Consider the following 23,995-nt stretch of genomic DNA (forward strand, 5'->3'; position numbering starts at 1 on the left):
ACACTCAGACACAGACTTGGAGCATTACAGTTTATACCTGTACTGACCGCTGTGTGTGTACTTTTGAGAAAGATGTTTTCATTTATCTCTATTATAATTAGAATTTCTCTTACGTCCTAGAGGATGCTGGGGTCCATTTTAGTACCATTGGGTATAGACGGTTCCGCAGAAGCCTTCGGCACTTTAAGACTTTTCAACAGTGTGAACTGACTCCTCTCTCTATGCCCCTCCTCCAGACCTCAGTTTAGAAAATGTGCCCGGGAGACTGGCTGCACATCAGTGAAGCACTACTGAGTTTTGCTGAAAAATACTTTGTTAGGTTTTTAATTTTACAGGGAAGCTGCTGGCAACAGTTTCCCTGCTTCGTGGGACTTAGGGGGGGGGGGGGAGTAGAAACCAACTTCTCAGTTAGTTTAATGGCTCTGCTTCTGCTGACAGGACACCATTAGCTCCTGAAGGGTACTGAACACAGCCCTTGCCTGGCTGCTGCTCACTCCCACAGCACTGCCGCCACCCCCTAACAGAGCTAGAAGTCAGAAGGCTGGTGAGTATTAACCGGAGACCTGCAGAGAGGGGCCCTCCGGTCATCATGGCAGTATAAAGGTACCAGCGCAGCACGGGATGCTGTACAGCAACATGTTTCTCAGCACAGGGTGCAGGGCGTGAGGGGGGGCACGATCTGAGGGACATGATAAATCCTTACTCTCACTGGCAAAATGTACATACATGTGAGCCGCTGATGTACACTACCCCCGCCAGTATAAATATTACTGTGGCTGAACCGCGCCATTACACTTGTAACACTCATTTGGCGCCATTTTTTCCTCACAGAGACGCCAGAGCGCTGATCCTACAGGCTGCTTCTCCTCACACATCGCTGATACAAGTACCAGGGTGTTATAGAAGGGGAGGGGAGCACATAAATTATTGAAGTCTGCGGGCTTCACATTGGATAAAAAGCGCTGTTTTGGTACTATATATGTATATTGATTGTATGTAATACATATAAGGCGCGCGGTGTGGACTGGCAATTCCCTCTGGGTCCCTCTGACAGACATTAGTGTAGGTCTGTCCCCATTAGCTCCCATGTGTGAGTGGTGTGACTGTACACGCGTGTATCATGTCTAGAGAAAGTAGTTCCCCAGAGGAACCCATTTTGGAGGCACAAGAGTGTTCTGAGCCTGTGTGGGTGAGAAAGCTGCAGAGTAATATGGCTAACCTAGCAAGGAAATTCTCTGAGTCTGAAGAACAGACAAAGCATTGGAGACAGTCTGTGGAAGATGCTTTATTTGCTGATTCACCAACAACGTCCTCTCGGGACCCCTCCAGTTCCCAGAAAAGGTCCCTGGCCCAAATTATGCAAAGGGACACTGACACAGATTTTGACACTGACGTCGACACTGGGGATTTGAGGGGGGTAGATCCCAAACTGGCTAAGAGCAATCAATGTATGATAGTCACTATAAAAGAGGTGTTGGAATTTCCTGACACAACACCTCCACCTGAGGAATAAGATTATTTTAAATTAAATAAAAAACAGGTGCTGACTTTTCCTCCGTCTAAGGACTTAAATGCCTTTTTTGAGAAATCCTGGGCTAACCCAGAAAATAATTTGGCTATCCCTAAAAGGTTGCGGGTAGCATACCCTTTCCCTGAAGAGGATAGGCATCAGTGGGAGTCACCCCCAGTGATAGACACCTCAGTCTCTAGGTTGTCAAAGAAAATCATTTTACCTGCCCCGGGGTCAGCTTCATTAAAAGAACCTGCTGACCGCAAATTAGAGACGACTTTAAAGTCCATCTATGTTGCTACGGGTACATTACTCAGGCCCACAAGTGCTTCAGCGTGGGTAGGTAACGCAGTTAAAAAGTGGGCAGATAACTTGATTGTTAATATTGACACGGTCGATAAGGATGACATGCTGCAAATTCTAGGCCATATCAAAGACTCTGCAGGTTACTTGGTTGAGGCTATGAAGGACATAGGCTTACTGGGCTCACGGGCCTCTGCTATGGCGATTTCAGCCCGCAGGGCGCTCTGGATCCGTCAATGGAATGCTGACGCAGAATCCAAAAGAAATGTTGAGGCGCACCCCTACAATGGTGAGACCCTCTTTGGAGAGAAACTACATGCCATGATATCAACTACTACATCTGGCAAGTCAGCATTTCTGCTGTCGGCAGCTTCACCGGCTAAAAAAGTATATCATTCTCATACTATGCAGTCCTTTTGGCCCAACAAGTACAAAAAGGCTAAAACTACCCCTTTTTTTCACAGGAAAAGGTAGAAAACCTACAACACCCTCAGGCTCCCAAGAGCAGAAGTCAGCAACTACTTCTGCAAAAGCCCACAGCATGACGCTGGGGCTCCTCAGCGGGAGTGCGATCGGGTGGGGGCACGTCTACTATTTTTCAGCCGGGTCTGGCTTCGCTCAGACCTGGATCCTTGGATTTTACAGATAATATCCCAAGGTTACAAGTTGGAATTTCAAGACCTTCCCCATGCCGATTTTTCAAATCAGCCTTGCCAGTTTCCGCTCAAGACAGCTCAAATGTTCTGAACACAATACACAAATTGTGTCAAGACAAAGTAATTGCATTGGTACCTGCCGAACAAAGGAACCAAGGCTTCTATTCAAGCCTGTTTGTGGTACCGAAGCCGGATGGCTCGGTCAGACTGATTTTAAACCTAAAATCTCTGAATCTCTATTTGAAAAGATTCAAGTTCAAGATGGAATCCTTGAGAGCAGTGATTTCCAGCTTGGAAGAAAAGGAATTTCTGGTGTCAGTGGACATCAAGGATGCTTACTTGCATGTCCCCATTTACCTGCCACATCATGCATACCTGAGGTTTGCGGTTCAGGATTGCCACTACCAATTCCAGGCATTACCGTTCGGGCTCTCCACGGCTCCGAGAATATTCACCAAGGTGATGGTGGAGATGATGGTTTTCCTTCGCAAACAAGGAGTCAACATAATTCCATACTTAGACAACCTCCTCATAAAAGCGAGATCCAGGGACAAGCTACTCCAAAACAAACATAGCATTATCCCTGAAGGTGCTTCAACAGCACGGCTGGATCATCAACTTTCCAAAATCCCAGTTGGAACCGACAATGAGATTATCATTTTTGGGAATGATACTGGACACCGAGGTACAGAGAATATTTCTACCAGTGGAAAAGGCTCAGGAGATCCAGAGCATGGTCAAACAACTTTTGAGACCAAGAACAGTATCAATTCATCAGTGCATTCGCCTGTTGGGGAAAATGGTAGCGGCTTACGAGGCGCTACAATATGGCCGTTTCCATGCCAGGGTCTTCCAATGGGACCTACTGGACAAGTGGTCCGGGTCGCATCTCCACATGCATCAAAGGATAATCTTGTCAGCGAAAGCCAGAATTTCGCTCCTGTGGTGGCTACAAATTTCTCACCTCCTGGAGGGACGCAGGTTCAGGATTCAGGCCTGGATCCTGGTGACCACGGATGCAAGTCTCCGAGGATGGGGAGCAGTCATGCAAGGAGAAAGCTTCCAAGGAAGATGGTCAAGTCAAGAAACTCGCCTTCACATAAACATTCTGGAGTTGAGAGCTGTGTACAACAGCCTTCATCAAGAGGCACATCTTCTTCAAGGTTGTCCCATACAGATCCAGTCAGACAATGAAACGGCAGTAGCTTACATAAACCATCAAAGCGGACCAAAAGCAGGGCGGCAATGGCAGAGGTGACAAAGCTACTCCTCTGGGCAGAAAGACATTCATTAGAATGGGGCCTCCACCCAGAAGTCTTTGCGGAGGTAACAAGTCGTTGGGGCGTTCCTCAAGTGGACATGATGGCATCTCGTCTCAACAAGAATCTTCCGACATATTGTTCCAGGTCGAGAGACCCACAAGCAATAGCAGTGGATGCACTGGTGACCCAGTGGGTGTTTCAGTCGGTGTATCTGTTCCCTCCACTTCCACTTGTTCCAAAGGTTCTCAAGAGCATCAGAAGAACAAGAGTTCGAGCAATTCTCATTGCTCCAGACTGGCCAAGGAGGGCCTGGTATCCAGATCTTCAGGAGTTATTACTGGAAGATCCTCGGCCTCTTCCTCTTCGCGAGGACCTGCTTCAGCAGGGGCCGTTAGTTTATCAGGACTTACCGTGGCTGCGTTTGACGGCATGACTGTTGAGCGCCAGATCCTAGCCTGTAAGGGTATTCCCAGTGAAATCATTCCCACACTTAGGAAAGGGGTAACGTCCAAACATTACCATCGTATTTGGAGAAAATATGTATCTTGGTGTGAATCCAAGAAGTCTCCTGGGGTGGAATTTCAGTTGGGACGTCTTCTCCTATTTCTACAGGCGGGTGTGGATGCTGGATTGAGATTAGGATCTATCAAGGTTCAGATTTCGGCCTTGTCAGTTTTCTTTCAGAAACAATTGGCTTCTGTCCCTGAGGTCCAGACGTTCGTAAAGGGGGTTCTGCGCATCCAACCTCCCTTTGGGCCTCCTGCTGCACCATGGGATCTTAAAGTGGTGTTGCAGTTCCTTAAATCGGACTGGTTTGAGCCTCTACGTAGAGTTGAAGTTTCTCACTTGGAAAGTGGTCATGCTATTGGCCTTGGCCTTGGGCAGACGGGTTTCTGAGTTAGGAGCTCTCACACTTAATATTTCATGAAGATAGGGCTGAACTGAGAACACGTCAGCATTTTCTTCTGAGGGTTGTGTCTTCTTTTCATATCAACCAACCAGTGGTGGTGCCAGTGGCTTCTGACACCTCAGCCGTCTCAAAATCCTTGGATGTCGTCAGAGCGTTGAGGATTTATGTTGCAAGAATGGCTAGGATAAGGAAAACAGAATCTTTGTTTGTCCTCTATGACCCCAACAAGATTGCTTCTAAGCAGACTATTGCGCGCTGGATCAGGGGTACCATTCAGCACCTTCATTCCATGGCAGGATTGCCGTTACCGACTTCAGTAAAAGCCCACTCTACAAGGAAAGTGGGTTCGTCCTGGGCGGCTGCCCGGGGTGTCTCGGCTTTACAAATCTGCCGAGCTGCTACTTGGTAAGGTGCAAACACGATTGCTAAGTTTTATAAGTTTGACACCTTGGCTGCTGACGACCTAAGGTTTGGTCAGTCAGTTCTGCAAGAACATTAGCACTTTCCCACCCGTACTGGGAGCTTTGGTACATCCCCATGGTACTAAAATGGACCCCAGCATCCTCTAGGACATAAGAGAAAATAGGATTATAATTACCTGCCGGTAAATCCTTTTCTCGTAGTCTGTAGAGGATGCTGGGCGCCCGCCCAGTGCTAATTTTTCCTGCTGATTACGTTTATCTTTTTGCACATTTTTTCATGTGTTCAGTTGTTAACAGCTGTTGCTGTTGCGTTATGCATGCTGGTTGGCATGACTTATGTTAAAGGCCATGTTAGCCGACATGGGCCAGTATTTACTAAAAATCCGAGTTTGGTCGATTTGTGTTCTTTTTTTCTAAGTCCCAATCCGGGAATTCACTAAGCACCAATCTCGGCAGTGTCTGGTCTATTCGTAATGGTTTGAATGACAACGTCCCGAAATACGAATGAATAGACCATCGGTCAAACTCGGCTGTTATTTCATAGAATACAGGAATTCTCTATTCATTCGTATTTGGGTGTTAGTCTCTGAGGGTTCAAATGCGGTCGTATTTTTTTGCGATTCGTTAAAAAAAGCGGCAAAAAAATAGACCTGCTTTTTTCAGTCGTGTTTACATGTGTTGCAAATAAAAAATCACTCACACCTGAATTAGGATGCCTATAAAAGGATGTTAGGCCCATTTCAATACAACTACACTCAGAAATGGCAGCAGGACTGTGGGCCAGTGATCTTTTGTGTGCTGTGGGATTCCTCAGACTCAGACATCAGCCTGTAAGTACCCAGGGCCAAGAAACTGAACATGGTCAGCAGGTTGTACAGGTTCCGCGGAGGCTGCGCAGGCCTCGTTTTTTTAGGGGGCGTTTAAACTTGAACGCATTGTCCGATGATAAGGTCATACAGATGTTCCGTCTAAATCGTAACAACATTTTCCGTCTGTATGACCTTGTCAAACTGGGCCTAGACCCTGAGACAGCACGCTCTCGCCCTGTCTCAGGCCTGCACAAACTCCTGGCTGTGTTGCACTTTATGGCTACTGGCAGCTTTCAGGCTGTGTCTGGGGATGTCATAGGAATCTCACAGCCCACATTTTCCAGAATCTTAACACAGGTGATGTATACCTAACAACCTCTTCTGTTTTGTGTTTGTTTTAATTTCTCGGTGGCCAGTTCTGTCCTAAAATCTCAAGTTTATTGTTCTTTAAAATGTTCACACAGGTTTTGGCTGTTTTGCAGCCACACATCGAGGCCTCAATCTGCTTCCCTACCCAGGAGTCTCAGTGACATGCCGTCAGGGTAGATTTCTATGAGCTGGCTGGCATGTCCAATGTGCTTGGAGCCATAGATTGCACACACATTCAGCTGAGACCACCTAGGGGCAGGCAGCACATATATACAAACCGCCATTTTGAACACTCCACAAATGTGCAGGTGGTTTGTGATGCAAATCTCAAAATAATGAGTGTTGTTGCTGGTTACCCTGGGGGCTGCCATGACTCTTTCATCCTCAGTCAGTCATCCCTCTTTGATAAGTTTGAGGACAGACAAATGCCAGATGGATGGCTGCTGGGTATGTAATTTGATATGTGTAGGCCTGCGTAGTCTTTGCCCAAATACAGGTGCAGATGTATTAACCTGTAGAAGGCATAAGGAAGTGAGAAACCAGTGATCTGTGCAAGGTGTTAAAGGCACCAGCCAATCTGCTCCAATATGTAAATTAACATTTAGGATCAGATTGTATGCTGCCTTTATTACCTTGCACATATCACTGGTTTTTCACTTCCTTATGCCTTCTACAGATTAATACATCTGCCCCACAGTGAGTTACTTATGCGTTGCTGTATCTTCACATGAATCACGTTACTATATCTGTCTTTTAGGTGATGGAGGATATGGCTGTTTCTCTTGGCTTCTAACTCCATTGTCCCGACCTGATACCCCTTCTGAACACAATTACAATAATGCACATAAGTCCACGTGGAATGTGATAGAAAGATGTTTTGGTGTGCCGAAATCTAGGTTTCGGTGTCTGGATAAGTCTGGTGGCCTTTTGTTGTATAGTCTCTCCAAGGTGACTCAAATTGTGTTCTGCTGCTTTCTTCATAACATGTGTTTGCAACAACATCTGCCACATGTTGTTGAGGAGGAGGAGGAGGAGGAAGAAAGCAGCCAGCAAGCAGAGGAATTAGAGACATCTGGTGATACTTGGAGTACTGATGTAGGGAGGCAGGTTAGGCAACACATCATCAATAGCTATTTCTAAGGTAAGCTTGGTTTGCTTATTTCATTTGTTGTGTCTTCATAAATAGATGTTTTGTTTTTTTGGTCAAAATCCATTACTCAGAATGTGTCTGTCTCCTTGACACATACAAACATACTCTCGCTATATGATCAACAAATGTTGCATGTGTATTGTGTGTCTTTTTAATATCAAAGCAACAGATTATGAGTGGCATGCATCAAGTCTGGATAAGTGTTCGAAATCTTACAGTGCTAATTTCTTACAAGCCCACATCATCCATTTAGTATTTCACTTTATCATTGTGTGTAATGTCCTAATGCACAGGTTCACAAACTCGGCCCCCAGGACCACACACAGTGCATGTTTTTCTCATAACCCAGTAGAAGCACAGGTGTATGAATTACTCACAGACATATGTAAAAAGGTTCACAGGTGGAGCTAATTATATCTGGTGGACCGTCTTGGTGGTGATGAGACTGGCGTGATATTTGGAGTAGTCGTACCAGAACTGCTGGTTGTTTGCTGTTGGTGCATGCATCTGAGTGTTTCATTCAGGTTAGTGAGGGTGGCATTGAGTTCATGTGTCGCAGCATTTTGATTGTCTACTATTCTGAATAAACTTTCATTAATCTTTTGACTGTTTTCAAAAATGCTCATATAACTTTGCTGTTGTCTGTGCTGTTCTTCCATTAGTCTGTGCTGTTCTTCCATTATGCGCTGTAAGTTGCCCATGACCTGTGTAATGTCTGTACGCATGAGTTCCATGGTATTGCCTATTCTGGTTGTTTGCTCATTTTGTCGACTCAGATTTCTTGAGATTCTTCTGAGGTGAGATGGTAGGCTTGCAAACATTTGTGTCTGCTTACGCAGGCAATCTTTATTAGTGGCCTGCTGTCTAGCCCAAATAGTCCAAAACACCTGATCAGGGCCTTGTGTTCCTGGTGTTGTTGGGCTGTGTTGTGGTGGGGGTGGTGTGCTTTGCTGTGGTGGTGTACTCACAGGTGCTGGGGGGCTCATTCCTTGCATTAATGGCTGCATTTCTAAGATGTTTGTCTCCTCCATGTCACTGTGTTGGTGTTGTTGCGGAGGGATGCTGTTCCCAGGACTCGAAGCTGAAATGTTAAACATATCTCCGTTAGCTATCCATATGGTTGGGAAATTATAAAAAAACACTACACATGGAACACATGTCATTCACTGTTGCTTTAAACTATTCTGCCTAGCAACATCATCACTCATAGCTTAAATACATACATATGCCTGTTTGTGGCACATGTGTCTGGTTACTTAATTGTGAAAACAAACACTTTAGTTTTAGTGTAGCTCACACATACTCCAGCATAAAAGAAACATTGTAATACATAATGTGTTACCTTATAGCTTTGTTCAAACAAACATAGTAATGTTTTTGTAGGTATTTTGCAATGTTACCTTAAGCACACATGAGATTTTTGGAAAAACAAACTTACTATTTACAAACAAACCAACATGCTTTTTTGTTGCAGCATCTTAGACCCAATGTCATACTGTATGACTCAAGTGGACATACATATCTTTACTGGATGTGGACAAGGCCATTTAGTTTGGATTCCATTTCAGCTTTTACTTACTGTGGTAAGTATTTTTGTTTTGGATGTGTTTGGACTTAATGCGGTTATGACTGATTATGATTATGTTCTGACATTTTACACTTTTTTTTTCAGTTTGATACTCACAATCAAGATGAGGGGAGTATGGATGACGTCTTGGAGGTGTGTCTAAAATTTGGAGTGGGGGGACAGAACATACGGACGATAATCTTCGTGGCGGGGTAGCCTGCTGTGTTTGTGGCGGGACAGACGACCTTGCTTTCTTTTCGGCCACAGGTTTCTTGTGGTGATGTCTAACAGAAGAGCCACTTCTGCTGCTCCATACTTCTTTTGATGGACCTTTTAATGAAAGTGCAGTTTTGTTATGCCCATTCCTTTACAAGCATACCCTATACTACAATGGACACTTTACCTGCTTCCGCAGCGTCATCATCATCAGATGTGTTAGGATTTACTGGCCGACGAGTAGTACTGCTTTTTTCAGACACTGTATAAAATGAGATATATTCATAAATCATGCTATTGTGTATACATCCACCAATTATGCTTATAAACATTTGCAGTATGGTGTCACAGTACAAACACAAGCAAAATTTTTTTTTAAATAAAAAAAAAAAAAAAACCATAACATTCTGTAAAGATGACATTACACATGTAAGTGGTTTACAAACCACTTTCCAGTACTCCAGCCTCTAACATGACAACGACTTATTTTAATTCCAAAAAACATGGATCACTTATATATAAAACATAGTCATAATTTTTAACGAAAAAAACGCCCAAAAGGAAAACATTATTGCAGGACAAATCAGAGACACAACAAGTCCAAACTACACATGCTAAATATCTGTCTGAAAAACACATGACATACAATAAAGTAAGATGTTACATTGGCTTTTAGCTAACACATGACCCAAAACAATGTATTTGCAAACACACACTTGAAGATGGGAGTAATATGCAACGTCACATGACACAGATTACAAAATACAACTTATAAAAAAACAACAACAAAAAAACCACATGCTCACCATTCTTCCTTGGCCTATCTGAATCCCGGACATGGGTTGCAGAGACAACTTCAGGAGCTATGACACTCCGCATGGGCTCCTCATACTCCAGATATCTTGCAATATAGGGCTGCCCACCACCGGTTTGCCGAGCCGACTTGGCCTCCTTGGCCATTTTGGACTTGACACGTCGCTTTATGTCATAGTACCGTTTGCGGCATGTGTCCTCCGTCCGCTTGACCACCCCCTCACTATTGACAGCAGCAACAACTTTCGCCCACAACACCGTCTTCCTCCGTGTTGGCACCTTGGCGGACTCAGGGCCAAATAGCTGCCTCTGATACTTCATCAGCTTACGCACCAATGCCACATTTTCAGCAAAACTAAACTTAACATTCCGCCCAGTCTTAGTAGTGGTGCGTGGCTGCGGAGCACTCTGACTGTCACTGTCACTTGACGCTGCTGCAGCAACCTCACCCACCTCCTCCACCTCACTAACACTCACCTTCTCCACCTGACCGACCTCCTCCCCCTCACTCACACCCTCCACCTCTGAGTCACACATAAATGTGTGTCTAAACAGTTAACACAGGAAAAAAAAAAGACAAACAACACACTCCTCCACTACACAACTCTCACACACACACACACACACACACACACACACACACACACACACTGACAAGGGACTATAAAGAAAAATAACTTGGACTAAAAATGAGACAAAACCACAAAATACAAGACAACAAGAATGACAAGACGACTTTCAAACACAATACCACACTCAGAAATCGCTACCAACACTCCTCTTCAAACCACAAAATCACCTACCTCCACAGCACAACCTCCCTCCTCCTCGCCACTAACTAAACCCATGAGGTGCGGACGGTTTGGGGCGTATTTATATGGTTGCGCACAGACACTCCTACCATCTGAAACACAACCAATCACGAACAGGGATGAAAATCGAAACTGAAAGTGAAAATGCGGCCGCGGGGAAAAAAAACCCTGCCGCGTTTAACTTAGTGAAAAAAACAGCAAATCCAACAAAAACACATACGCAAACGACAATGACGGCCGTAAATGTGGCCAAAAAACCCGACTGGCATCGACATCGGAAAACACGAAAACAATAAACTTGAATGCTTAGTAACTTTGCGTATATGGATTCAAAAAGTTGCATGAAAATGCACCCGATACAAAACGAGTTTAAACACTACACAAACCGACTCAAACACGAATATTAGTAAATATTGCCCATGTTGTTTATGGATGGTGTGAGCTGGTGTGAATCTCGCCACAAGTTTAATAGTAATTCCTCTCTCGAGAATGTCCGTCTCCTCAGGCACAGTTCCTATACTGAGGTCTGGAGGAGGGGCATAGAGGGAGGAGCCTGTTCACACTGTTGAAAAGTCTTAAAGTGCCGAAGGCTCCTGCGGAACCGTCTATAACCCATGGTACTAAAATGGATGCCAGCATCCTCTACGAACTACGAGAAAAGTATTTACCGGAAGGTAATTAAAATCCTAATATTTGGGCTGTGCCAGTCCCAGGAGGCCCCTCTGGAAAGGGTGAAATATGTGACGATACCATCCATACTAAAAGGCGTCTCTGCAAAGGTGATCGTAGAGAGCACATCGTGCAGTGTGAGCTGTGGACTAGGAACGAGGATAGAGACTCGGTGCATAGTGAACACTGACGGCATGTATAACGAATGCGAGAAGGTGGCCGTAGAATGTGCGATCAGCTGGATATGCGGTTTGAGAACATACACCCGGACTGTTGGGGATTATTTCAACCTAACCTGCTTTGACCCAGAGAAATCTAAAATAGACCCGGAAACCCTGGACTTTTACTGGAAAGTAGCCAGGGAGATAATGACAACTGAGCCCAAGGCCTTCATTCCAGTGGCGGAACTAGAATTTTTCCTCCCCCAAGCCAAAAAATTATCTGGCGCCCCTTCCCCCCATAATTGGCACTAGTGAAGCGATGAATCTGCGCGCGTGCCGCAAAAAGGGGTCGTGACCTTGCTGCAATGGGCGTTGCTTTGCATAAAGGGGCGTGGCATTGCAGGAAAAGACTACCTTATACCCCAGTTTTGCAACCAGCACGCCCAGACGTTGGCCGCCACAGGAAAAAAAAATAATCCTGATTCATGCCCCTTACATTATTTGTTATTTTTCCTTCTTATAGTAATGCCCAGTATACATTATGCCACATACTACAATGGCCCTTAGACATTATGCCACACACAATAATGCCCATGACACAATATGCCACACACCATAATGCCGTCGACACATTATGTCACACACCGTAATGCCTGTGACACATTAGGACAGGAATCGCAATGCCCGTTATACATTGTGCTACACACTGCAATGCCCATGATACATTATAGCACATATAATGCCTGTGACACATTATGACACATACCACAATGCCCATTATACCGTATGCCACACACCGCAATGCCCGTTAAACATTATGCCACACACTGCAATGACCCTGAGACATTATACCACATACCACAATGCCCGTGATATAGTATACCACACACCGTAATGCCTGTGACACATACCGCAATGCCTGTTATACCCTATGCCACACACCGCAATGCCCGTTATACATTATGCCACACACTGCAATGCCCCTGAGACATTATACCACATACCACAATGCCCGTGATATAGTATGCCACACACTGTAATGCCCATGACACATTATGACACACACCGCAATGTCCGTGATACATTATGCCACACACCGCAATGCCCATTACACATTAAGTCCTACGGTAAGGCTTCTAATTACTTTCAAATTACCTGCTCATTGCCAGGGGTTTCATGCTCTTGGTTCCATGCACGGTGGGGGGGGGGGGGGGGGGTTCACGCTCAGGGTGTCATGCTCATTGCCAGGGTTTTCATGTGGTAGGTGTTATGCTTGTTGCCAGAGGTATCATGTGCTGGGTTTCAAGCTTGTTGCCAGGGGGTAATATTCATTGCCAGGGGTTTCATGCACTGGATGTCATGCTCGTTTGGTAGGGGGTAATGCTTGTTGCCAGGGATTTCATGAGCTGGATGTTGTGCTTGTAACCAGGGGGTAATGCTTGTTGCTAGGGCTGTGCTCCCAGTGCCACATATGCCCCCAGTGCCAGATATTCCCCTACAGTGCCAGGTACACATATGCCCCCAGTGCCAAATATGCCCCACAGTGCCAGGTACACATATACCCCCAGTGCCAAATATGCCCCCCCCCCAGTGCCAGGTACACATATACCCCCCCAGTGCCAAATATGCTCCACCAGTGCCAAATATGCTCCCCCAGTGCCAAATATTCCCCCTCAGTGCCAAATATGCTCCCCCATTGCCAAATATGCCCCCCCCCAGTGCCAAATATGCTCCCCCAGTGCCAGGTAACCCCCCTCCCCAGCTGCTGTGCATTTTTTGAAGGAGGACACGGATGGCACAGCGCGCGTCTCTCCTTTGTGTCCCTCCTGCGTCTCCGGCGGCAGCAGCGTGTCTGTAGAAAAGAAGTGCCGGTTCGTGAGCCAATCAGAGCTCACGAATGGGCACTTCATTTTAAAAGACACGCCGCTGCCGCCGGAGACCCAGGAGGGACACACAGGAGAGACGCGCGCTGTGCCCTCCGTGTCCTTCCCAGCAAAAAATCAGTGGCGGCGGCTAGGGCACCCCGCAGCCCTGCGCGCCTCCAAGCGATTGCAGTGGCTGTGGACCGCTAGTTATGCCACTGCTTCACTCCTATAAAATTAGTGGGTTACAGGGTGGAGTTCCCATACCTCCGCGAGAAACATGCTGGAACATATTGTTGTGATATCTACAGTAAGAAAGAGAGGAAGTTAGTCAAACGTCTGGACTTTGGCGGAACCCTGAGGCTGACGGTCTCAGCACTGAGAATCTCGTTGCTAAGAGCCAGAGGGTAAAAGCTGCAGTACCACAGGGACGAAGACAAGTTACAGAGCATCCAGAAAATAAACCAATCGCATTAAGAACACAACTGCTGATCATTCTGGTGGCCGCCATCATTACTGGAATACTGCCAGTTTGCATTTATAAGCTACTAGGTCGGTGTTTGTCCAGATGAAAAGAGAGGGATAGTGAGAGGGACATTGAGAGAGGTGATTTTGGACCTTAGGAGCCCATTACACAGGAGAGGCAAAAAATACAAGACATGTAAACATTACTGACTCCAGACCACTCCCGAGACCACAGCCTGCCCTCCATGTAGCTCCAGGGATAGCTGTCCAGCCTCAAGCCTGCTCCAGAGACCACCGCCCTGCCTCCATCCCTGTTCAGAAACCACTGGTCAGTATTCATCTCAACCCAGGGACCATGACCCTGCCTTCAGTTACTGCTAGCTAGCCTCCAGCTCTCAGAGACCATGGGCTTGCCTCCATCCAAAAGAATGCTAGCCAGCCTTTTAATCGTGTATGAATGTACTCTGGAAGGTGGAGACTCCTCCTACCATGCATTTGCTGTTTATATATTAGAATGGGCACTATTTGTCAGTAATTAGGGAGGTTAGGGAGCCACCTGATGAGGTCACCTTGACGTGGTAGGTGGGGTCACATATTTGGCCAAACGTGCTAAGTACTTCAGTTTCATCCCATGTTAAATTGTACTGTTTCTTATAATTTTTTGGATTATCAGGATTCTTAGTGCACCAGCATTTTCTTTTTTCCTGCATGGCACTACAAATCTCAGCATGGTATCCCATCTTATCTTTAAAATTAGAGTGTGCTGTCCAGTCCTCCTCCCCCCTTACTCTGTAATTGTGTACGTATTTCCTATGGAAGGTGGTGACACCTACCTGGACTAGCACCCCACTCACTTGACCTTAGGTGTGTACACTCTAATTTTAAACATTAGAGGTTAGTGAGGTTCAGAGGTAGGTGTGTGTGTGTGTGTGTGTGTGTGTGTGTATGTGTGGCTATAGGGGATTAGGGAGGTACAGGGGAGCTGTGTGTGTGGCTATAGGGGATTAGTGAGGTTCAGGGGAGCGGTGTGTCTGGGTATAGTGGATTAGTGAGGTACAGAGGAGTTATGAGTCTGGGTATAGTGGATTAGTGAGGACAGGGGAGCTGTGTGTCTGGGTATAGGAGGTTAGTGAAGTATAGGGGAGCTGCGTGTCTGGGTATAGGAGGTTAGTGAGGTACAAGGGAGCTGTGTATGTGGGTATGGGGGGTTAGTGAGGTACAGGGGAGCTATGTGTGTGGCTATAGGGGATTAGTGAGGTACAGGGGAGCTATGTGTCTGGGTATAGGGGTTAGTGAGGTACAGGGAAGCTGTGTTTCTGGGTATAGGGGATTAGTGAGGTACAGGGGAGCTGTGTGTGTGGGTATAGGAGGTTAGTGCGGTACAGGGGAGCGGTGTGTCTGGGTATAGGGGATTAGTGAGGTACAGGGAAGCTGTGTGTGTGGGTATAGGAGGTTAGTGCGGTACAGGGGAGCGGTGTGTGTGGGTATAGGGGATTAGTGAGGTACAGGGAAGCTGTGTGTGTGGGTATAGGAGGTTAGTGAGGTACAGGGGAGCTGTGTGTCTGGGTATAGGGGTTAGTGAGGTACAGGGGAGCTGTGTGTCTGGGTATAGGGGTTAGTGAGGTACAGGGGAGCTGTGTGTGTGGGTATAGGAGGTTAGTGAGGTACAGGGGAGCTGTGTGTCTGGGTATAGGGGTTAGTGAGGTACAGGGGAGCTGTGTGTCTGGGTATAGGGGTTAGTGAGGTACAGGGGAGCTGTGTGTCTGGGTATAGGGGGTTAGGGGGTTAGTATCAGTTTATATTTATATATAATTTTTATCTCTGGTGCCAGTGTCACAATCTAGAGCTTCATCTCTCCTCTTTTTTCTGTAGGTTTTGTGGGAGCTGCAGAGAGTGGTGAGAAATTGAAGGGGAGGACCCCACATATTATTTATTTATGTATTTAACAATGCCTTCAGTTTACAGGTAATAAATCACTACACTAAAGGGGCATACACACGGTGCGATTTTAACTACCGGTATGTACTATATAGTCCATATTGGTAGTAAACATATATCGCACTGTGTATATACAGACGCGCTACTGCAGGGTTGACTTCACAAGTAAAAATAGACTGTGCAGGCAGGTCAATTTTGACTATAAAGTGTCAAATCTAATACATACTGTAATATAGCAAAAATCGCCAAGAGCCAAAATTGTGTGTAGGCAGTATTGGTGGGTTTTGGCTCTGGGGTGATCAAGGGAAATCACATAGTGCAAATCTGCCACATAGGCAGAACCACACTATGGGGGTGATTCCAAGTTGTTCGCTCGCTAGCTGCTTTTAGCAGCATTGCACACGTTAAGCCACCGCCTACTGGGAGTGTATCTTAGCATAGTAGAATTGCTAACGAAAGCTTTGCTAATTTTCTCGTAACGATTACCCCGCAGTTTCTGAGTAGCTCCAGACTTACTCAGCTATTGGGACCAGCTCAGTCCTTTTCGTTCCTGGTTTGACGTCACAAACACACCCAGCATTCGCCCAACCACTCCCCCGTTTCTCCAGCCACTCCTGTGTTTTGCAACTCGAACGCCTGCGTTTTTCCGCACACTCCCATAAAACGGCCAGTTTCCGCCCAGAAACACCCACTTCCTGTCAATCACACTACGATCAGCACAGCGATGAAAAAGCTTTGTTATGCCGTGAGTAAAATACCTAACTTTTGTGTAAAATAACTAAGCGCATGCGGTCTGCGAACCTTGCGCATGCGCAGTTAGCGACTAATCGCAGTATAGCGAAAATCGGCAATGAGCGAACAACTCTGAATGACCCCCTATGTGTATGCACCTATACAGGTGTTAAACATTTTGAAAAAAAAAGATGTATTTGAAACATGTAGAAGTAGGCATGACACTTTTATCACTCTCCAAGTGATGACGCATGTAGTTCACTGTCCGCCTACTTCTGTGACATCACAAGTGGGAGAGAAGTTGGGTGGTCTGCTAAAAAAGTTGGCTGGTTGGCTAGTCTGATGAAAAAGTTGGTTAGCTATGTGGAGCACTTAGTTAATGTGACAGACAAGTTGGACGGTTGATCTGTTGGATGAAAGTTGGTATGATGTATGGCCAGCGTAACTGAACTGGTAAACACTAGAGATGAGCGGGTTCGGTTTCTCTGAATCCGAACCCGAAGGAACTTCATGTTTTTTTTCACGGGTCCGAGCGACTCGGATCTTCCCGCCTTGCTCGGTTAACCCGAGCGCGCCCGAACGTCATCATGACGCTGTCGGATTCTCGCGAGGCTCGGATTCTATCGCGAGACTCGGATTCTATATAAGGAGCCGCGCGTCGCCGCCATTTTCACACGTGCATTGAGATTGATAGGGAGAGGACGTGGCTGGCGTCCTCTCCGTTTAGAATAGATTAGAGAGACACTTGATTTACTAATTTTGGGGAGCATTAGGAGTACTCAGTACAGTGCAGAGTTTTGCTGATAGTGACCAGTGACCACCAGTTTTATTTATAATCCGTTCTCTGCCTGAAAAAAGTGATACACAGCACACAGTGACTCAGTCACATACCATATCTGTGTGCACTGCTCAGGCTCAGGCCAGTGTGCTGCATCATCTATTATCTATATATAATATTATATATATCTGTCTGACTGCTCAGCTCACACAGCTTATAATTGTGGGGGAGACTGGGGAGCACTACTGCAGTGCCAGTTATAGGTTATAGCAGGAGCCAGGAGTACATAATATATTATATAGTGAGTGACCACCAGACACACAGTGCAGTTTATTTAATATATCCGTTCTCTGCCTGAAAAAAGCGATACACACAGTGACTCAGTCAGTCACATACCATATCTGTGTGCACTGCTCAGGCTCAGGCCAGTGTGCTGCATGATCTATATATATTATATATCTGTCTGACTGCTCAGCTCACACAGCTTATAATTGTGGGGGAGACTGGGGAGCACTACTGCAGTGCCAGTAATAGGTTATAGCAGGAGCCAGGAGTACATAATATTATATTAAAATTAAACAGTGCACACTTTTGCTGCAGGAGTGCCACTGCCAGTGTGACTAGTGACCAGTGACCTGACCACCAGTATATATAATATTAGTAGTATACTATCTCTTTATCAACCAGTCTATATTAGCAGCAGACACAGTACAGTGCGGTAGTTCACGGCTGTGGCTACCTCTGTGTCGGCACTCGGCAGCCCGTCCATAATTGTATATACCACCTAACCGTGGTTTTTTTTTCTTTCTTTATACATACATACTAGTTACGAGTATACTATCTCTTTATCAACCAGTCTATATATTAGCAGCAGACACAGTACAGTGCGGTAGTTCACGGCTGTGGCTACCTCTGTGTCGGCACTCGGCAGCCCGTCCATAATTGTATATACCACCTAACCGTGGTTTTTTTTTCTTTCTTTATACATACATACTAGTTACGAGTATACTATCTCTTTATCAACCAGTCTATATATTAGCAGCAGACACAGTACAGTGCGGTAGTTCACGGCTGTGGCTACCTCTGTGTCGGCACTCGGCAGCCCGTCCATAATTGTATATACCACCTAACCGTGGTTTTTTTTTCTTTCTTTATACATACATACTAGTTACGAGTATACTATCTCTTTATCAACCAGTCTATATATTAGCAGCAGACACAGTACAGTGCGGTAGTTCACGGCTGTGGCTACCTCTGTGTCGGCACTCGGCAGCCCGTCCATAATTGTATATACCACCTAACCGTGGTTTTTTTTTCTTTCTTTATACATACATACTAGTTACGAGTATACTATCTCTTTATCAACCAGTCTATATATTAGCAGCAGACACAGTACAGTGCGGTAGTTCACGGCTGTGGCTACCTCTGTGTCGGCACTCGGCAGCCCGTCCATAATTGTATATACCACCTAACCGTGGTTTTTTTTTCTTTCTTTATACATACATACTAGTTACGAGTATACTATCTCTTTATCAACCAGTCTAAATATTAGCAGCAGACACAGTACAGTGCGGTAGTTCACGGCTGTGGCTACCTCTGTGTCGGCACTCGGCAGCCCGTCCATAATTGTATATACCACCTAACCGTGGTTTTTTTTTCTTTCTTTATACATACATACTAGTTACGAGTATACTATCTCTTTATCAACCAGTCTATATATTAGCAGCAGACACAGTACAGTGCGGTAGTTCACGGCTGTGGCTACCTCTGTGTCGGCACTCGGCAGCCCGTCCATAATTGTATATACCACCTAACCGTGGTTTTTTTTTCTTTCTTTATACATACATACTAGTTACGAGTATACTATCTCTTTATCAACCAGTCTATATATTAGCAGCAGACACAGTACAGTGCGGTAGTTCACGGCTGTGGCTACCTCTGTGTCGGCACTCGGCAGCCCGTCCATAATTGTATATACCACCTAACCGTGGTTTTTTTTTCTTTCTTTATACATACATACTAGTTACGAGTATACTATCTCTTTATCAACCAGTCTATATATTAGCAGCAGACACAGTACAGTGCGGTAGTTCACGGCTGTGGCTACCTCTGTGTCGGCACTCGGCAGCCCGTCCATAATTGTATATACCACCTAACCGTGGTTTTTTTTTCTTTCTTTATACATACATACTAGTTACGAGTATACTATCTCTTTATCAACCAGTCTATATTAGCAGCAGACACAGTACAGTGCGGTAGTTCACGGCTGTGGCTACCTCTGTGTCGGCACTCGGCAGCCCGTCCATAATTGTATATACCACCTAACCGTGGTTTTTTTTTCTTTCTTTATACATACATACTAGTTACGAGTATACTATCTCTTTATCAACCAGTCTATATATTAGCAGCAGACACAGTACAGTGCGGTAGTTCACGGCTATGGCTACCTCTGTGTCGGCACTCGGCAGCCCGTCCATAATTGTATATACCACCTAACCGTGGTTTTTTTTTCTTTCTTTATACATACATACTAGTTACGAGTATACTATCTCTTTATCAACCAGTCTATATATTAGCAGCAGACACAGTACAGTGCGGTAGTTCACGGCTGTGGCTACCTCTGTGTCGGCACTCGGCAGCCCGTCCATAATTGTATACTAGTATCCAATCCATCCATCTCCATTGTTTACCTGAGGTGCCTTTTAGTTGTGCCTATTAAAATATGGAGAACAAAAATGTTGAGGTTCCAAAATTAGGGAAAGATCAAGATCCACTTCCACCTCGTGCTGAAGCTGCTGCCACTAGTCATGGCCGAGACGATGAAATGCCAGCAACGTCGTCTGCCAAGGCCGATGCCCAATGTCATAGTACAGAGCATGTCAAATCCAAAACACCAAATATCAGTAAAAAAAGGACTCCAAAACCTAAAATAAAATTGTCGGAGGAGAAGCGTAAACTTGCCAATATGCCATTTACCACACGGAGTGGCAAGGAACGGCTGAGGCCCTGGCCTATGTTCATGGCTAGTGGTTCAGCTTCACATGAGGATGGAAGCACTCAGCCTCTCGCTAGAAAAATGAAAAGACTCAAGCTGGCAAAAGCAGCACAGCAAAGAACTGTGCATTCTTCGAAATCCCAAATCCACAAGGAGAGTCCAATTGTGTCGGTTGCGATGCCTGACCTTCCCAACACTGGACGTGAAGAGCATGCGCCTTCCACCATTTGCACGCCCCCTGCAAGTGCTGGAAGGAGCACCCGCAGTCCAGTTCCTGATAGTCAGATTGAAGATGTCAGTGTTGAAGTACACCAGGATGAGGAGGATATGGGTGTTGCTGGCGCTGGGGAGGAAATTGACCAGGAGGATTCTGATGGTGAGGTGGTTTGTTTAAGTCAGGCACCCGGGGAGACACCTGTTGTCCGTGGGAGGAATATGGCCGTTGACATGCCAGGTGAAAATACCAAAAAAATCAGCTCTTCGGTGTGGAGGTATTTCACCAGAAATGCGGACAACAGGTGTCAAGCCGTGTGTTCCCTTTGTCAAGCTGTAATAAGTAGGGGTAAGGACGTTAACCACCTCGGAACATCCTCCCTTATACGTCACCTGCAGCGCATTCATAATAAGTCAGTGACAAGTTCAAAAACTTTGGGTGACAGCGGAAGCAGTCCACTGACCAGTAAATCCCTTCCTCTTGTAACCAAGCTCACGCAAACCACCCCACCAACTCCCTCAGTGTCAATTTCCTCCTTCCCCAGGAATGCCAATAGTCCTGCAGGCCATGTCACTGGCAATTCTGACGAGTCCTCTCCTGCCTGGGATTCCTCCGATGCATCCTTGCGTGTAATGCCTACTGCTGCTGGCGCTGCTGTTGTTGCCGCTGGGAGTCGATGGTCATCCCAGAGGGGAAGTCGTAAGCCCACTCGTACTACTTCCAGTAAGCAATTGACTGTTCAACAGTCCTTTGCGAGGAAGATGAAATATCACAGCAGTCATCCTACTGCAAAGCGGATAACTGAGGCCTTGGCATCCTGGGTGGTGAGAAACGTGGTTCCGGTATCCATCATTACTGCAGAGCCAACTAGAGACTTGTTGGAGGTACTGTGTCCCCGGTACCAAATACCATCTAGGTTCCATTTCTCTAGGCAGGCGATACCGAAAATGTACACAGACCTCAGAAAAAGAGTCACCAGTGTCCTAAAAAATGCAGCTGTACCCAATGTCCACTTAACCACGGACATGTGGACAAGTGGAGCAGGGCAGGGTCAGGACTATATGACTGTGACAGCCCACTGGGTAGATGTATGGACTCCCGCCGCAAGAACAGTAGCGGCGGCACCAGTAGCAGCATCTCGCAAACGCCAACTCTTTCCTAGGCAGGCTACGCTTTGTATCACCGCTTTCCAGAATACGCACACAGCTGAAAACCTCTTACGGCAACTGAGGAAGATCATCGCGGAATGGCTTACCCCAATTGGACTCTCCTGTGGATTTGTGGCATCGGACAACGCCAGCAATATTGTGTGTGCATTAAATATGGGCAAATTCCAGCACGTCCCATGTTTTGCACATACCTTGAATTTGGTGGTGCAGAATTTTTTAAAAAACGACAGGGGCGTGCAAGAGATGCTGTCGGTGGCCAGAAAAATTGCGGGACACTTTCGGCGTACAGGCACCACGTACAGAAGCCTGGAGCACCACCAAAAACTACTGAACCTGCCCTGCCATCATCTGAAGCAAGAAGTGGTAACGAGGTGGAATTCAACCCTCTATATGCTTCAGAGGTTGGAGGAGCAGCAAAAGGCCATTCAAGCCTATACAATTGAGCACGATATAGTAGGTGGAATGCACCTGTCTCAAGTGCAGTGGAGAATGATTTCAACGTTGTGCAAGGTTCTGATGCCCTTTGAACTTGCCACACGTGAAGTCAGTTCAGACACTGCCAGCCTGAGTCAGGTCATTCCCCTCATCAGGCTTTTGCAGAAGAAGCTGGAGGCATTGAAGAAGGAGCTAAAAGGGAGCGATTCCGCTAGGCATGTGGGACTTGTGGATGCAGCCCTTAATTCGCTTAACAAGGATTCACGGGTGGTCAATCTGTTGAAATCAGAGCACTACATTTTGGCCACCGTGCTCGATCCTAGATTTAAAGCCTACCTTGGATCTCTCTTTCCGGCAGACACAGGTCTGCTGGGGTTGAAAGACCAGCTGGTGACAAAATTGTCAAGTCAAGCGGAACGCGACCTGTCAACATCTCCTCCTTCACATTCTCCCGCAACTGGGGGTGCGAGGAAAAGGCTCAGAATTCCGAGCCCACCCGCTGGCGGTGATGCAGGGCAGTCTGGAGCGACTGCTGATGCTGACATCTGGTCCGGACTGAAGGACCTGACAACGATTACGGACATGTCGTCTACTGTCACTGCATATGATTCTCTCAACATTGATAGAATGGTGGAGGATTATATGAGTGACCGCATCCAAGTAGGCACGTCACACAGTCCGTACTTATACTGGCAGGAAAAAGAGGCAATTTGGAGGCCCTTGCACAAACTGGCTTTATTCTACCTAAGTTGCCCTCCCACAAGTGTGTACTCCGAAAGAGTGTTTAGTGCCGCCGCTCACCTTGTCAGCAATCGGCGTACGAGGTTACATCCAGAAAATGTGGAGAAGATGATGTTCATTAAAATGAATTATAATCAATTCCTCCGCGGAGACATTGACCAGCAGCAATTGCCTCCACAAAGTACACAGGGAGCTGAGATGGTGGATTCCAGTGGGGACGAATTGATAATCTGTGAGGAGGGGGATGTACACGGTGATATATCGGAGGGTGAAGATGAGGTGGACATCTTGCCTCTGTAGAGCCAGTTTGTGCAAGGAGAGATTAATTGCTTCTTTTTTTGGGGGGGTCCAAACCAACCCGTCATATCAGTCACAGTCGTGTGGCAGACCCTGTCACTGAAATGATGGGTTGGTTAAAGTGTGCATGTCCTGTTTTGTTTATACAACATAAGGGTGGGTGGGAGGGCCCAAGGACAATTCCATCTTGCACCTCTTTTTTCTTTTCTTTTTCTTTGCATCATGTGCTGATTGGGGAGGGTTTTTTGGAAGGGACATCCTGCGTGACACTCCTAGATGGGCCCGGTGTTTGTGTCGGCCACTAGGGTCGCTAATCTTACTCACACAGTCAGCTACCTCATTGCGCCTCTTTTTTTCTTTGCGTCATGTGCTGTTTTGGGAGGGTTTTTTGGAAGGGACATCCTGCGTGACACTGCAGTGCCACTCCTAGATGGGCCCGGTGTTTGTGTCGGCCACTAGGGTCGCTAATCTTACTCACACAGCTACCTCATTGCGCCTCTTTTTTTCTTTGCGTCATGTGCTGTTTGGGGAGGGTTTTTTGGAAGGGACATCCTGCGTGACACTGCAGTGCCACTCCTAGATGGGCCCGGTGTTTGTGTCGGCCACTAGGGTCGCTTATCTTACTCACACAGCTACCTCATTGCGCCTCTTTTTTTCTTTGCGTCATGTGCTGTTTGGGGAGGGTTTTTTGGAAGGGCCATCCTGCGTGACACTGCAGTGCCACTCCTAGATGGGCCCGG

The sequence above is a fragment of the Pseudophryne corroboree genome, chromosome 4 (genome assembly GCF_028390025.1).
Source record: "Pseudophryne corroboree isolate aPseCor3 chromosome 4, aPseCor3.hap2, whole genome shotgun sequence".
NCBI lineage: Eukaryota > Metazoa > Chordata > Amphibia > Anura > Myobatrachidae > Pseudophryne > Pseudophryne corroboree.